The sequence below is a fragment of the Pan paniscus genome, chromosome X (assembly GCF_029289425.2).
Source record: "Pan paniscus chromosome X, NHGRI_mPanPan1-v2.0_pri, whole genome shotgun sequence".
Classification (NCBI taxonomy): domain Eukaryota; kingdom Metazoa; phylum Chordata; class Mammalia; order Primates; family Hominidae; genus Pan; species Pan paniscus.
The window spans coordinates 142,343,104-142,356,516 of NC_073272.2; positions in this window are offsets into that span (position 1 = coordinate 142,343,104).

The following is a 13,413-nucleotide window of genomic DNA, read 5'->3' on the forward strand; positions in this document are numbered from 1 at the left end:
CCTAGCCCACATCAAGGTCATAACTCTCTTCAATTCTAGGAAGGCTGAGAGAGGTGAGGTATTTATACACATACATGCATATATATGTATGCACACACACATATGCATACATATATATGCATGTATGTGTATGAATACATGTATACATATATACATGTATATATACATATATGTATGTATATGTGTACATATATGCACATACATATACATATATACATATGTATGTATATGTGAACATATTTTTATATATATGTGTGTGTGTATATATATATAAAACATAGCTAGTCTGTAGCAGAAATAGAACACATGTTTCTAAACTCATGCTGGGCTTATCCCAAGTCCATCAAAACTGCTAAAGGTTTGTTAAAATTTTTCATTTTAATAGAGTGGTCTTAGTCACAGTCATACAAATGTCAAATATCACATGTTTAATATAAAAATAACACCATATTGTAAAGTATATCATGCATCTTATTTTGACAGGTTTTTAAAAACTGTTTTGGTTAAGATTGTGACCTGGGCCTGTAGTATTCTTTATTGTTTATGCTGCATCATTAGAAACATGAATGTCACTGATTTAGGTGGCACGAGGGAGAGGGACGGCTGGAAAATAGGACAGATAAGAAGAATTATTGAACTGCACCAGACCAAGGAGGATTCATCAAGAGAACAATGATTATTTATGAGGCAACTCTCAAGTACTCCCACTTTTCACCTACTAGTAGTATATAAATTTAAGGTAAGTCACCTCACTGTGGACATAGAAAAACAAAGAACATTTTTATTGTCAATTGGACATACTTGAATACGTATTCATCATAATTTACTCTAAGTTCATATCTCACATACATTTTTAAGGAAAAAATGTAGATGTTTATAAATTTATTTTTATAAATAATTTTGCTTTTCTCATTACGGGTAGTAGATATTAATTGTAAAATTAAAAATATATGTATATTTACAATAATAAAACTTAGTTATTAAGCTCAATAATATTTTAGAGCCATTACATCTAGTCTTTTTATAATATATTCACAGAGGTATGCATATACATGCATCCACACATGCACATACATTATTTAAATGTTATTAAAATGTTATAACTTGCTGTTTAGGGTCTAACATGATATTTTTAGTATTTCCCAGGTCATTGGAAATTCTAAGTAACATTGTGATGAATATATACAAGACCATAATATAATATCATGGGTTCTTTACCCATTCTTCTACTGTTGGATATCTAACTTGCTTCTCAATTTTCTATTGTAAACACTGTTGTTGTTACAATTTTGGTATATTAATTATTTTATGTTTCTGATTTTTTATTTAAAGTATTTTCCTCCAAATTACTGATGTCGTTTTTAAGGTTTCTGACTGATCTCAGGTTTGTGGTTCTGATACGAAGCTCAGGTAGTAAGCTGATTTGCTCACATTTTCAGTATGCTTCCACCAAATCAGCTTAGGCTACTGTGGCCAAAAGAACTAGGTTTCAGCCACAGGTATGGTTAAATGCATGACTTTCAGCAATTGTTTTTTGTAATTGTTTTAGATTGATAATTCTTTCTCCCTAACAATTCTACATATTATATTAAGAAATGCCATATTTCAAAAAATGATGCTGAATTTAAACATACCCTAAAAGAACAGATTTATATGGCACACATCATACTTTCTCTCTTACTTTTTGATAATGGATCATAATTTAAAACTTTTTTGTTCACTTTCAGAAGACTAGTCCAAGTATTAAATTTAGGATTGAACTAGACAGCCCCAAGTTTTACTGAATGACTGAGTGTGATGGTTAATACTGAGTGTCAACTCGATTGAAGAATGCAAAGTACTGATCCTGGGTTTGTCTGTTGGGGTGTTGCCAAAGGAGATTAACATTTCAATCAGTGGGCTGGGGAAGACAAACCCACCCTTAATCTAGTGAGCACAATCGAATCAGCTGCCAGCGAATATAAAGCAGGCAGAAAAACCTGAATAAGAGAGACTGGCCTAGCCTCCCAGCCTATGTCTTTCTCCCGGGCTGGATGCTTCCTGCCCTCAAACATCAGACTCCAGGTTCTTCATTTTTGGAATTCAGACTGGCTCTCCTTGCTCCTCAGTCTGAAGACAGCCTATTGTGGGACCTTGTGATCATGTGAGTTAATACTTAGTAACCTCCTATATATATATATATTCATTAGTTCTGTCCCTCTAGAGAACCCTGACTAATACAAATTTTGGTACCAGGAGTGGCTCTAGAGGAATACAATATTAAGGATGGACTTTTTTCGTTGGTTTTGAGGTTTCTGGAGTTGACTGCTTAATACAATTAGACCTAAAAATGCTAAGGACTCTACTTCTAATAGTATGCAGAACACTGACAGTCCTTGGCATGAACTGTTTAGAGAGTTATGCAAAATAAATGCATTTGACACTCCTGATTCATTGCTCATGGGAGGCAAGGAGTTTAGTGACTCTATACATAATATGTTTGACCATATGTGGAGAACCAAGAAACATAATGAAGCTGGTTGGTTGCTCCTAAGTTCAGTAGACAAAGTGATGAAAGAAAATGATGAACTCGGGGATTCTATCCCTGGCTTCAGAAGCAGATACTGAGCCTCAAATTCTCTAAGATTGCCCTGAGCGAGAGTCTCATCTCCTGTGGAGAAACAGCTGACATTGTGGAAAAACAGACACAAGCTCTTATCATGCAAGTAGCTGATCTGTAAGGAAAGGTATATGCACAGTCTTGCCAGGTGTCTATTGTTAAAGTGAGGACATTGATTGGAAAATAATGGGACCCTGCAACTTGGAATGGGGACATGTCCCCCAATGAAGCTGGGGACACTGAGTTTTGTAAACTCTGATGAACCTTTTTTTGCCAGAAGAAACAGCTTCCCTATCCCCAGTAGTGGCAACGTCCCCTCCCTGACCCATGCTGCCATCAGCCTTCACCCTTGTCTGAGGAGATAAACCCTGTGCTGCCTGAGGCAACAGTGATGGCCTCCTCTGAGGCAGTTGTCAGGCAAGATAATGTTGATTCTCCTCAGGGCTCATCTCCAACACCCCTGTTTGCTTCTAGACCTACAACTAGACTAAAGTCCAGGCAGGACCCTAGAGGTGAGGGTCTGAGTGTGACCCATGAGGAGGTGTGCTATGCTTGAAAATAACTGCTTCAGTTTTCTAGTTTATATAAACAGAAATCTGGAGAACAGGTATTGGAATGGATATTAAGGGTGTGGGATAATGGTGGAAAGAACATAGAGTTGGATCAAGCTGAATTTATTGATTTGGACCTGCTAAGTAGGGACTCTGCATTTAATGTCACAGCTCAGGGAGTTAAAAAAAGATTCTAATAGTTTATTTTCTTGGTTAGCTGAAATATGGACTAAAAGATGTCCCATTGTGAGCGAGCTGGAAATCCTGATCTCCCTTGGTTTTATGTAAAGGAAGGGATCCAAAGGCTTAGGGAGATTGGGATGGTGGAATACATTAGTCACTTTAGACCTATTCATCCCAGCTGAGAGGTCCAGAAGATATACCCTTGACCAATACCTTCTGAAATAGATTTTTGAGGGCAGCACCTGCATCTTTGAAGAGCCCTGTAATTGCTCTTCTCTGTATGTCAGATCTAACATGGGAACTGCAGTCACTGAACTTCAAAATTTAAATACAATGGGAATGATTGGATCCCAAAGTGGCAGTGGCCAAGTTGCAGCACTCAACTGTCAAAAGCAAGGTGGGCGTAGCTACCATAATAGACAGCAGAGGCAAAGCAGCAATCAGAATAGTCTGACTCAGGTAGAGCTCTGGCTTTGGTAATTAATTACAGTGTTCCTAGAAGTGAAATTGATAGGAAGCCTACTGCATTCCTACTTAATTTATGTAACCAGAAAACTTCTAGGTTGAGTAGACAAAAGGCTAATTTGAATTATAAAAACAGAATCATGACCCTTCAATCAATTTCCAGACTTGAGCAAGTTTGCAGACACAGAATTCCTTGAATGAAGAAAAGGCCAGGTCCCCTTGAGGAAGGACACCACTACATTACCAACAACTTATGCAGTGAATCTTTCTCCCACCCTTCCCCAAGGAGACCTCTGGCTTTTTACCTGGGCACATTTGCATTGGAAAGGGAAATGATCAGACATTTCGGGGACTACTAGACACTGGCTCTGAGCCGATGTTGATTCCAGTGAATGCAAAATGTCATTGTGGTCCCCCAGTTAAAGTAGGGGCTTATTGAGGTCAGGTAATTAATGGATTTTTACCTCAGATCCAACTTACAATGTGTCCAGTGGGTCCCCAGTCTCCTCCTGTGGTCATTTATCCAGTGCCAGAATGCATAATTGGCATAGACATACTTAGCAGCTGGCAGAACCCACCCCCCGTTGGCTTCCTGACTGGGAGAGTGAGGGCTATTATGATGGGAAAGGCCAAATGGGGGCCATTAGAGGTGTCTCTACCTAGAAAGATAGTAAATCAAAAACAATATCACATCCATGGAGGGACCGTGGAGATTAGTGCCACCATCAAGGACTTGAAAGATGCAGGAGTAGTGATTCCCACCATATTCCTGTTTAACTCTCCCATTTGGCCTGTGCAGAAGACAGATGGAACTTGTGGATCTTGGAGAATGACAGTGGATTATTGTAAGCTTAACCAAGTGGTGACTCCGACAGTAGCTGCCGTATTAGATGTGGTTTCATTGCTTGAGCAAATTTACACATCTCCTGGTACCTGGTATGTAGCCAATGACTTGACAAATGCCTTTTTCTCCATTACTGTTCATAAGGCCCACCAGAAGCAATCTGCCTTCAGCTGGCAAGACCAGCAATATATCTTTACCGTCCTATCTCAGGGGTATATCAAGTCTCCAGCTTTGTGTCAATCTTATTCAGAAAGAGCTTGATCGCTTTTCACTTCCACAAGGTATCACACTGGTTCATTCCATTGATGACATTATGCTGATTGGATCCAGTGAGCAAGAAGTAGCAAACACACTGGACTTATTGTGTGTCAGAAGATGGAAAATAAATCTGACTAAGATTCAGGGATCTTCTACCTCAGTAAAATTTCTAGGGGCCCAGTGGTGTGGGGCCTGTTGAGATATTCCTTCTAATGTGAAGGATAAGTTTGGTGCATTTGGCGCCTCCTATGACCAAGAAAGAGGCACAATGCCTAGTGGGCCTGTTTGGATTTTGGGGCAACACATTTCTCATTTGGGTGTGTTACTCCAGCCCACTTATTGAGTGACCCAAAAGGCTATCAGTTTTGAGTGGGGTCCTGAATAGAAGAAGGCTCTGCAACTGGTCCAGGCTGCTGTGCAAGCTGCTCTGCCACTTGGGCCATATGACCCAGCAGATCCAATGGTGTTTGAAGTATCAGTGGCAGATTGGGATGCTGTTTGGAGCCTTTGGCAGGGTCCCATAGGTGAGTCACAGCAGAGGCCTCTAGGATTTTGGAGCAAGGTCCTGCCATCTTCTGCAGATAAGTACTCTCCTTTTGAGAGACAGCTCTTGGACTGTTACCGGGCTTTAGTGGAAACTGAACGTTTGACTATGGGTCATCAAGTCACCATGTGACCTGAATTTCCTATCATTAACTGGGTGCTTTCTGACCCATCTAGCCACAAAGTGGGTCATGCACAGCACCATTCCTTCATCACATAGAAGTGGTATACACGTGATTGGTCTCGAGCAGGTCCTGAAGGCACAAGTAAGTTATATGAGGAAGTGGCTCAAATGCCCATGGTCTCCACTCTTGCCACCCTGTCTTCTCTCCCTCAGCCTGCACCAATGGTCTCATAGGGAGTTCCCTATGATCAGTTGACAGAGGAAGAGAAGACTAGGGCCTGGTTCACAGATGGTTCTGCACGATATGCAGGCACCATCCGAAGGTGGACAGCTGCAGCACTACAGCCCCTTTCTAGGACATCCCTGAAGGAGAGCGGTGAAGGGAAATCTTCCCAGTGGGCAGAAGTTCCAGCAGTGCACCTTGTTGTGCATTTTACATGGAAGGAGAAATGGCCAGATGTGCGATTATATACTGATTCATGGGCTATAGCTGATGGTTTGGCTGGATGATCAAGGACTTGGAAGAAGCATGATTGGAAAATTGGTGACAAATAAATTTGGGGAAGAGATGTGTGGATGGACCTCTCTGAGTTGCCAAAAACTGTGAAAATATTGGTATCCCGTGTGAGTGCTCACCAATGGGTGACCTCAGCAGAGGAGAATTTTAATAATCAGGTGGATGGGATAAGCCATTCTGTGGACACCACTCAGCCTCTTTCCCCAGCCACCCCTGTCATTGTCCAATGGGCCCATGAACAAAGTGGCCATGGTGGCAGAGATAGAGGTTACGAATGGGCTCAGCAACATGTACTTCCACTCACCAAGGCTGACCTGGCTACAGCCACTGCTGAGTGCCCAATTTGCCAGCAGCAGAGACCAACAATGAGTACTTGATATAGCACCATTCCTTGGGGTGATCAGCCGCTACCTGGTGGAAGGTTGATTATATTTGACCTCTTCCGTCATGGAAAGGGCAGAGGTTTGTCCTCATTGGAATAGACTCTTATTCTGGATATGGGCTTGGCTATCCTGTACACAATGCTTCTGCAAATAATACAATTCGTGGACTCACAGAATGCCTTATCCACCATCATGCTATTTCACACAGCATTGCCTCTGACCAAGGCACTCACTTTACAGCTAAAGAACTGTGGCAGTGGGCTCGTGCTCATGGAATTCACTGGTCTTATCATGCTCCCCATCATCCTGAAGCAGCTGGATTGATAGAATGGTGGAATGGCCTTTTGAAGTCACAATTACAATGCCAACTAGGTGACAATACTTTGCAGGGCTGAGGCAAAGTTCTCCAGAAGGCTATGTATGCTCTGAATCAGCATTCAGTATATGGTACTGTTTCTCCTATAGCCAAAGGATTCATGGTTCCAGGAATCAAGGGGTGGAAGTGGAAGTGGCACCACGCACATCATTGCTAGTGATCCACTAGCAAAATTTTTGCTTCCTGTTCCTGCCACATTACATTCTGCTGGTCTAGAGGTCTGAGTTCTGGAGGGAGGAACACTGCCACCAGGAGACACAACAACAATTCCATTAAACTGGAAGTTACCATTGCCGCGTGGACACTTTGGGCTCCTCCTACCTTTAAGTCAACAGGCTAAGAAGGGAGTTACAGTGTTGGCCAGGATGATTGACCTGGACTATCAAGATGAAATCAGTCTACTACTCTATAACGGAGGTAAGGAAGATTATGCATGGAATATAGGAGATCCCTTAGGGGATCTCAGTATTACCATACCCTGTTATTAAAGTCAATGTGAAACTACAACAGCCCAGTCCAGGAAGGACTACAAATGGTCCAGACCTCTCAGGAATGAAGGTTTGGGTCACACCACCAGAAAAAAAAAAAAAAATGACCAGCTGAGGTGCTTACTGAAAGCAAAGGGAATGCAGAATGAATGGCTAGTAGAAGAAAGTAGTAATCAATACCAGCTATAACCATGTGACAAGCTGCAGAAATGAGGACTGTAACTGTCATGAGTATTTCTTCCTCCTTTTCTTAAAAACATATTTGTGCATGTACACACTTGTACTAAGAAAATATCTTCACTTTATTTCCTTTTCCTTTATCATGTGACATAAGATTTATTGACTTCATATCAGCATTTACATATTGATAACTTCATGTAATGGTATTTGCATTGGGGATTGGTGCATTTCTGGTTGCATGAAGGAGAATTGTATTATATTAGTTATAATTATGGCCTTATTATCGTCCTTATTTGAAGATTATGTATGATCTCAGGAGATGTGTATTGGTTCAAGTTGACAAGGGGTAGACTTGTGATGGTTAATACTGAGTGTCAACTTGTTCGAAGGATGCAAAGTACTGATCCTGGGTGTGTCTGTGAGGGTGTTGCCAAAGGAGGTTAACATTTGAGTCAGTGGGCTGGGGAAGGCAGACCCACCCTTAATGTGGTGGGCACAATCTAATCAGCTGCTAGCGAATATAAAGTAGGCAGAAAAAAGCAAAAAGGAGAGACTGGACTAGCCTCCCAGCCTACATCTTTCTCTGGTGCTGGATGCTTCCTGCCCCCAACATCGGACTCCAAGTTCTTTAGTTTTGGATCTCAGACTGGCTCTCCTTGATCCTCAGCCTGCAGACAGCCTATTGTGGGACCTTCTGATCATGTGAGCTAATACCTAATAAACTCCCATATATATATATATACACACACACATACATATATATGTATATATATACACATACATATATATGTATGTGTGTATATACCCACATATATATGTATGTATATATACACACATATATGTATGTATATATACACACATATATGTATGTATATATACACACATATATGTATGTATATATACACACATATATGTATGTATATATACACACATATATGTATGTGTGTATATATACATACATATATGTAAGTGTGTGTATATATATATCATATAACATATATACATGTTCCATTAGTTCTGTCCCTCTAGAGAACCCTGACTAATACACTGAGCTAATTGCAGCTCATTTTAAAGTTTTTTTTTAAATCAAGACAAGAGTAGGAGGTTTTTTTTTTATCAACACACTTTGGATCTTAGATTCAGAAGAACATCTACAAACACAATCAAATCCTAGGATTTCTGCCACTTCACTGTAACAATTTCTCAACCTTTCTTCCCCTAGATCATCCAGAAGCCAGAAGCTTATCTTGCAAGTAAGATCTGCTTACACACCCAACGGCAGCTTCTAGTTTGTCTTTCCTGAGCATCTTTCCAGTTTAAAGAGGAAAGAAAGACAAGTAATATGCACTAAGTGTATACCAGGTGTTCTCCCATATGTAACTTCATCCTCAGGTTTCCCCTGAAAAGTAAAGATTATCAGTGGCTTTATCAGAGGAGGAAACTGAGGAATTGAGGTTTTGAAGTAACCTCTGCAACAACACTCAGGTAGCAAGTAGCAGAATGTGTCTGACTCCTCAAGCTGTTTTTTGATGCACGACTCGGAGATGTCTCTAAGCTCCTGACAGTTTTTCTTCTCTGCTTTCAAGTCCTGTTTCTTCGGAAGCCTCTGAACCAGAAATAGAGGGATTACTGTCACACTGTGTCTCCCCCACTGTCTGCTGCTCACCCACCAAGTCAGCCTTTCCAAACTGGCACTCCCTTCATCCTTCTTGTCATGCTGCAGACTAAAATAGAAAATATGGTGGGATTTAAATAATTTTCCTTGCATATTTTCCATAGAACTAGGTTTGTTAAGATAGTGAAAAAAGATAGAAAAAAAATACTGCTTAACTTCCTCATGAATTCAGCTTATAGATTAAGCACATGTTTAAATCTGTGTGTCTCAGGGAACACAAGGAATTCTAATCCCACTTAACATGCACTTGATACACATTTGAAAAATTGTTCTTATTAAATTATGAATATAAACTCATGCATTAGAACATACATAGATCTTCATATTATAGAAAAATGACTTCTAAACATTATAGAACTTAGTATAGTAGCAGAATTTCCATTATTGTTAAAGATCTGAAACTAATTTATTATATAATTTAGTTTCTTTCCCTCTTCTGTGTTTCCTTTGTTTTTCCTTCCATTTTTTTTTTTTTTTTGTCCTGAAAACATTTAGTAAGTAGGCCCTGTGTCAGGGGTTGAGAACAACGAGGAGACTAAGATAGGACATTTACCAAAATTCACCCTGTCAACATTTTAGGGGAACATTCATCATTCATAACTGTCAAACATTCATGGGGACAGTAACACCTAGGATTTGTTTAGTATGTGAAAAATCACAATTAATTAACAAAGTCATTCAATCTTTTTTTTTGATATGGAGTCTTGCTCTGTCGCCCAGGCTCAAGTGCAGTGGCGCGATCTCGGCTCACTGCAAGCTCTGCCTCCTGGGTTCACGCCATTCTCCTGCCTCAGCCTCCCAAGTAGCTGGGACTACAGGCGCCCGCCACCACGCCCGGCTAATTTTTTGTATTTTTAGTAGAGATGGGGTTTCACCATGTTAGCCAGGATGGTCTCCATCTCCTGACCTCGTGATCCACCCGCCTCGGCCTCCCAAAATGCTGGGATTACAGGCATGAGCCACCGCGCCCGGCCGTCATTCAATCTTAATAACCACAAAAAGTAGGGCCTCTTATACTCATTTAACTGATGAGGAAACTAAAGTTCAGATAATTTTAGTGACTTTCCATAGATCACACAGCAAGCAAGAGGTGGAGTCAAATTAGAATGCTAGTCTGCCTGACTCCAACGTCTGTGGTGAATTATATACCAACCACGGTCTTTATTTCCCTTTATGCCATAATATTTTTTTCTTGTTTAACTAATTAAACAAACATATTATTTTAGTTACAGAACATTAGATTTAGAAAATCAAGAACCCTTAGGAAAATATTACATTAGTGTTTTTAATCATAAAACATAACCTAATTAAATCCACTTATCAGACATACATAATTGAAATAAAGAATACCAAGTAGAAGAAAGTCATTTTATTCAATTGAAAAAACATTTATGGTATCCTATGGGCAAAACACAATTGAGAATATAAAGATTAAAAAGCCATGGACCCCCAGGACTTGGAGCTTGGAGTCTGACTGGGGAGTCAGAGGCATAAAAATGACTTCAGTAACAAAGCTAATGATTTTAAATACAGTAAAAAGAGGTTCAGAAAACATCATGTGGGATTTGTAGGAAAAGACATATTAGGTCTCCACAGGAACAATTGAGTTATACTTTTTAAAGGGCATTGGATCTAATATTAATTTTGTAATTAATAAATATTGCTTGAATAAATAGGCAAAAGCCATAGAAGACAGGGTGAACTGTTTGAGTAAAGGTCAAACCTAGTGCTTTTCGACTCTTTTCATTCATGGTCACCAATCTGTAGATGACTAAACATGGCAAAATGATCAAATATCGTTATCTAATTTCTCAATAATGACAACATTAAAATTAGAGTGAATATTTAATCACATCAGTAGGCAAGAGATACCAACAAATTCCTTGCACACAGAAAGCATTAAGAGGTGATGTCCGATGAAGCAGGACAGGAGGAATCATATTATACAAACCCATTCTCATAATAATCTCATCAATTATAATCACAGAGAAGCTCATGATTCAGCAGATGTCAATGGTTGGAGGACTGGGAAATTAATGATAAACATGCCACTTGATCAATCAAACATCCTTTTTCCTTTACTGAAACTATGATATTTACCGTAGCCAAACACATACCCACTAGGTAAAAAGAGAGAAAGAGAGAGAGAGGGCGGGGAGAGGGGAGATGCAAGAAAGAGGAGGGAATTCCTTTTAAAATAATTAAACAGCCCTAGAGAAAATTTATCTTTGTTCCTGGCAATAATCTGTCTCCTGGTTTAATAATCCACCATTCCTCAAGCCCTGCCCAAGGGTAGAAACAGGTACAGGGCTGAAGACAGTAATATTAAGTCAAAGTCTGCATAAGAAAGAGTTGGAAAACTAACCTCACTCCTCTGTTAGACTCGCAGAATTCCTGCAATCAATTGCACAGCCTGTAGGCAAGTTAGCCCTGTGTAATATGGGCATGTCACTTAACCTTCCCAAACCTAATTTTTCTGACCTTTAAACTGAAAAATATAATATATAACCTCTCTATTAAAGAAACTTCATTAAATCTGATGTGACAAATATTTCATTAGAATTATCATATGCTAACATAACATGGAGGAATTAGAATACATAGACTGAGTTTGTGAACATTGGGGTGCCATGTGCAGAAGAATGAAACTAGACCCCTATCTCTCAACATATACAAAAATCAATTCAAAATGGATTAAATGCTTAATATAAGACCAGAAACTATAAAAGTTCTACAAGAAAATTTAGGGGAAACTCTTTTGGACATTGGTTTAGGCAGAGACTTTATGTCTAAGACCTCTGAAGCACAGGCAACAAAAACAGAAATAGACAAATGGGACTTCATTAAACTAAGAAACTCCTGCACAGCAAAAACAACAATCAACAGAGTTAATGGATAACATGAAGAATGGGTGAAAATATTTGTAAACTATTCATCCAACAAGGGACTAATGGCCAGAATATACAAGAATCTCAAACAACAGGAAAAAAAAAACAAATAATCCCATAAAAAGGTGGGAAAGGACATTAATAGACATTCCTCAAAATAAGACATACAAATGACAGACGGGTATATCGAAAAATGCTAAACATCACTAATCATCAGAGGATGCAAATCAAAATCACAATGAGATATCATCTTACCCCAGTTAGAATGGCTAATATTAAAAAAGACAAAAAATAATGCATGGTGGCGAGGATGCGGGAACTCTTACACACTTGGGTTGGAATGTAAACTAGTACAGACACAATGGAAAAGAGAAAGAAGATTTCTTAAAATACTAACAATAGAACTACCATATGATCCAGCAATCCCATTACTGGGCATCTATCTAAAGAGAAAAAATAAATCAATATCTCAAAGGAATAACTGCATTCACATGGTTATTGCATAAATATTCACAATAGAAAAGACATGGAATCAACCTAGGTGCCCATCAACGGATGAATGGACAGAGAAAATGTGGTGTATATACACAATGGAATACTATCAGGCCATAAAAAATGATATCCTGTCCTTTTCAGCAACATGGATGGAACTGGAGGTTATTATATTAAATGAAGTAAGCTGGGCACAAAAAGACAAATATTACATATTATCTATCACTTTTATGTGGGAGCTAAAAAAATTTGATCACATGGAGGTAGATTGTGGAAAGACAGATAACAGAGACTGGGAAAGGTGAGTGGGGAAGGGGAAGGATGAGAAGTATGTGAAAGGACACAAACATGCGGTCAGACAGAAAGAATGAATTCAATGTTTGATAGTAGACTAGAGTAACTATAGTTAACAAAAATGTATTGTAGTTGGATGATGGACACCTTAAACACCATAAATTCACCACTGCATATTATATACAAGTAACAAAATTTCACATGTACCCAGTAAATTTGTATAAATACAATTTTTTAACAGAAAAACAAATTATGCAACTTTTCAAGAAATTAATATTGTATGTATAAAAAATACAGGGTATCGTTGATTAAGACATATTTTAAACTATCTTTCAAACAGTTTAGAGTTGATTGTATCTAAGCTAATATTTGAGCTGGACCTTCAGCATTGGTGTAGCATTTAATGAAGAAGACTATACGTGGTATAGACAAAAGCACAGGGATAAAAATATTCCAAATGAGTTTGGAAATTAGCTTGAATGGAGTGAGTTTTCAGAAAGAAGGAAATAATTGGGAATCAGATTGAAAGGGTAGATGAGGAAAGGTGATGCCA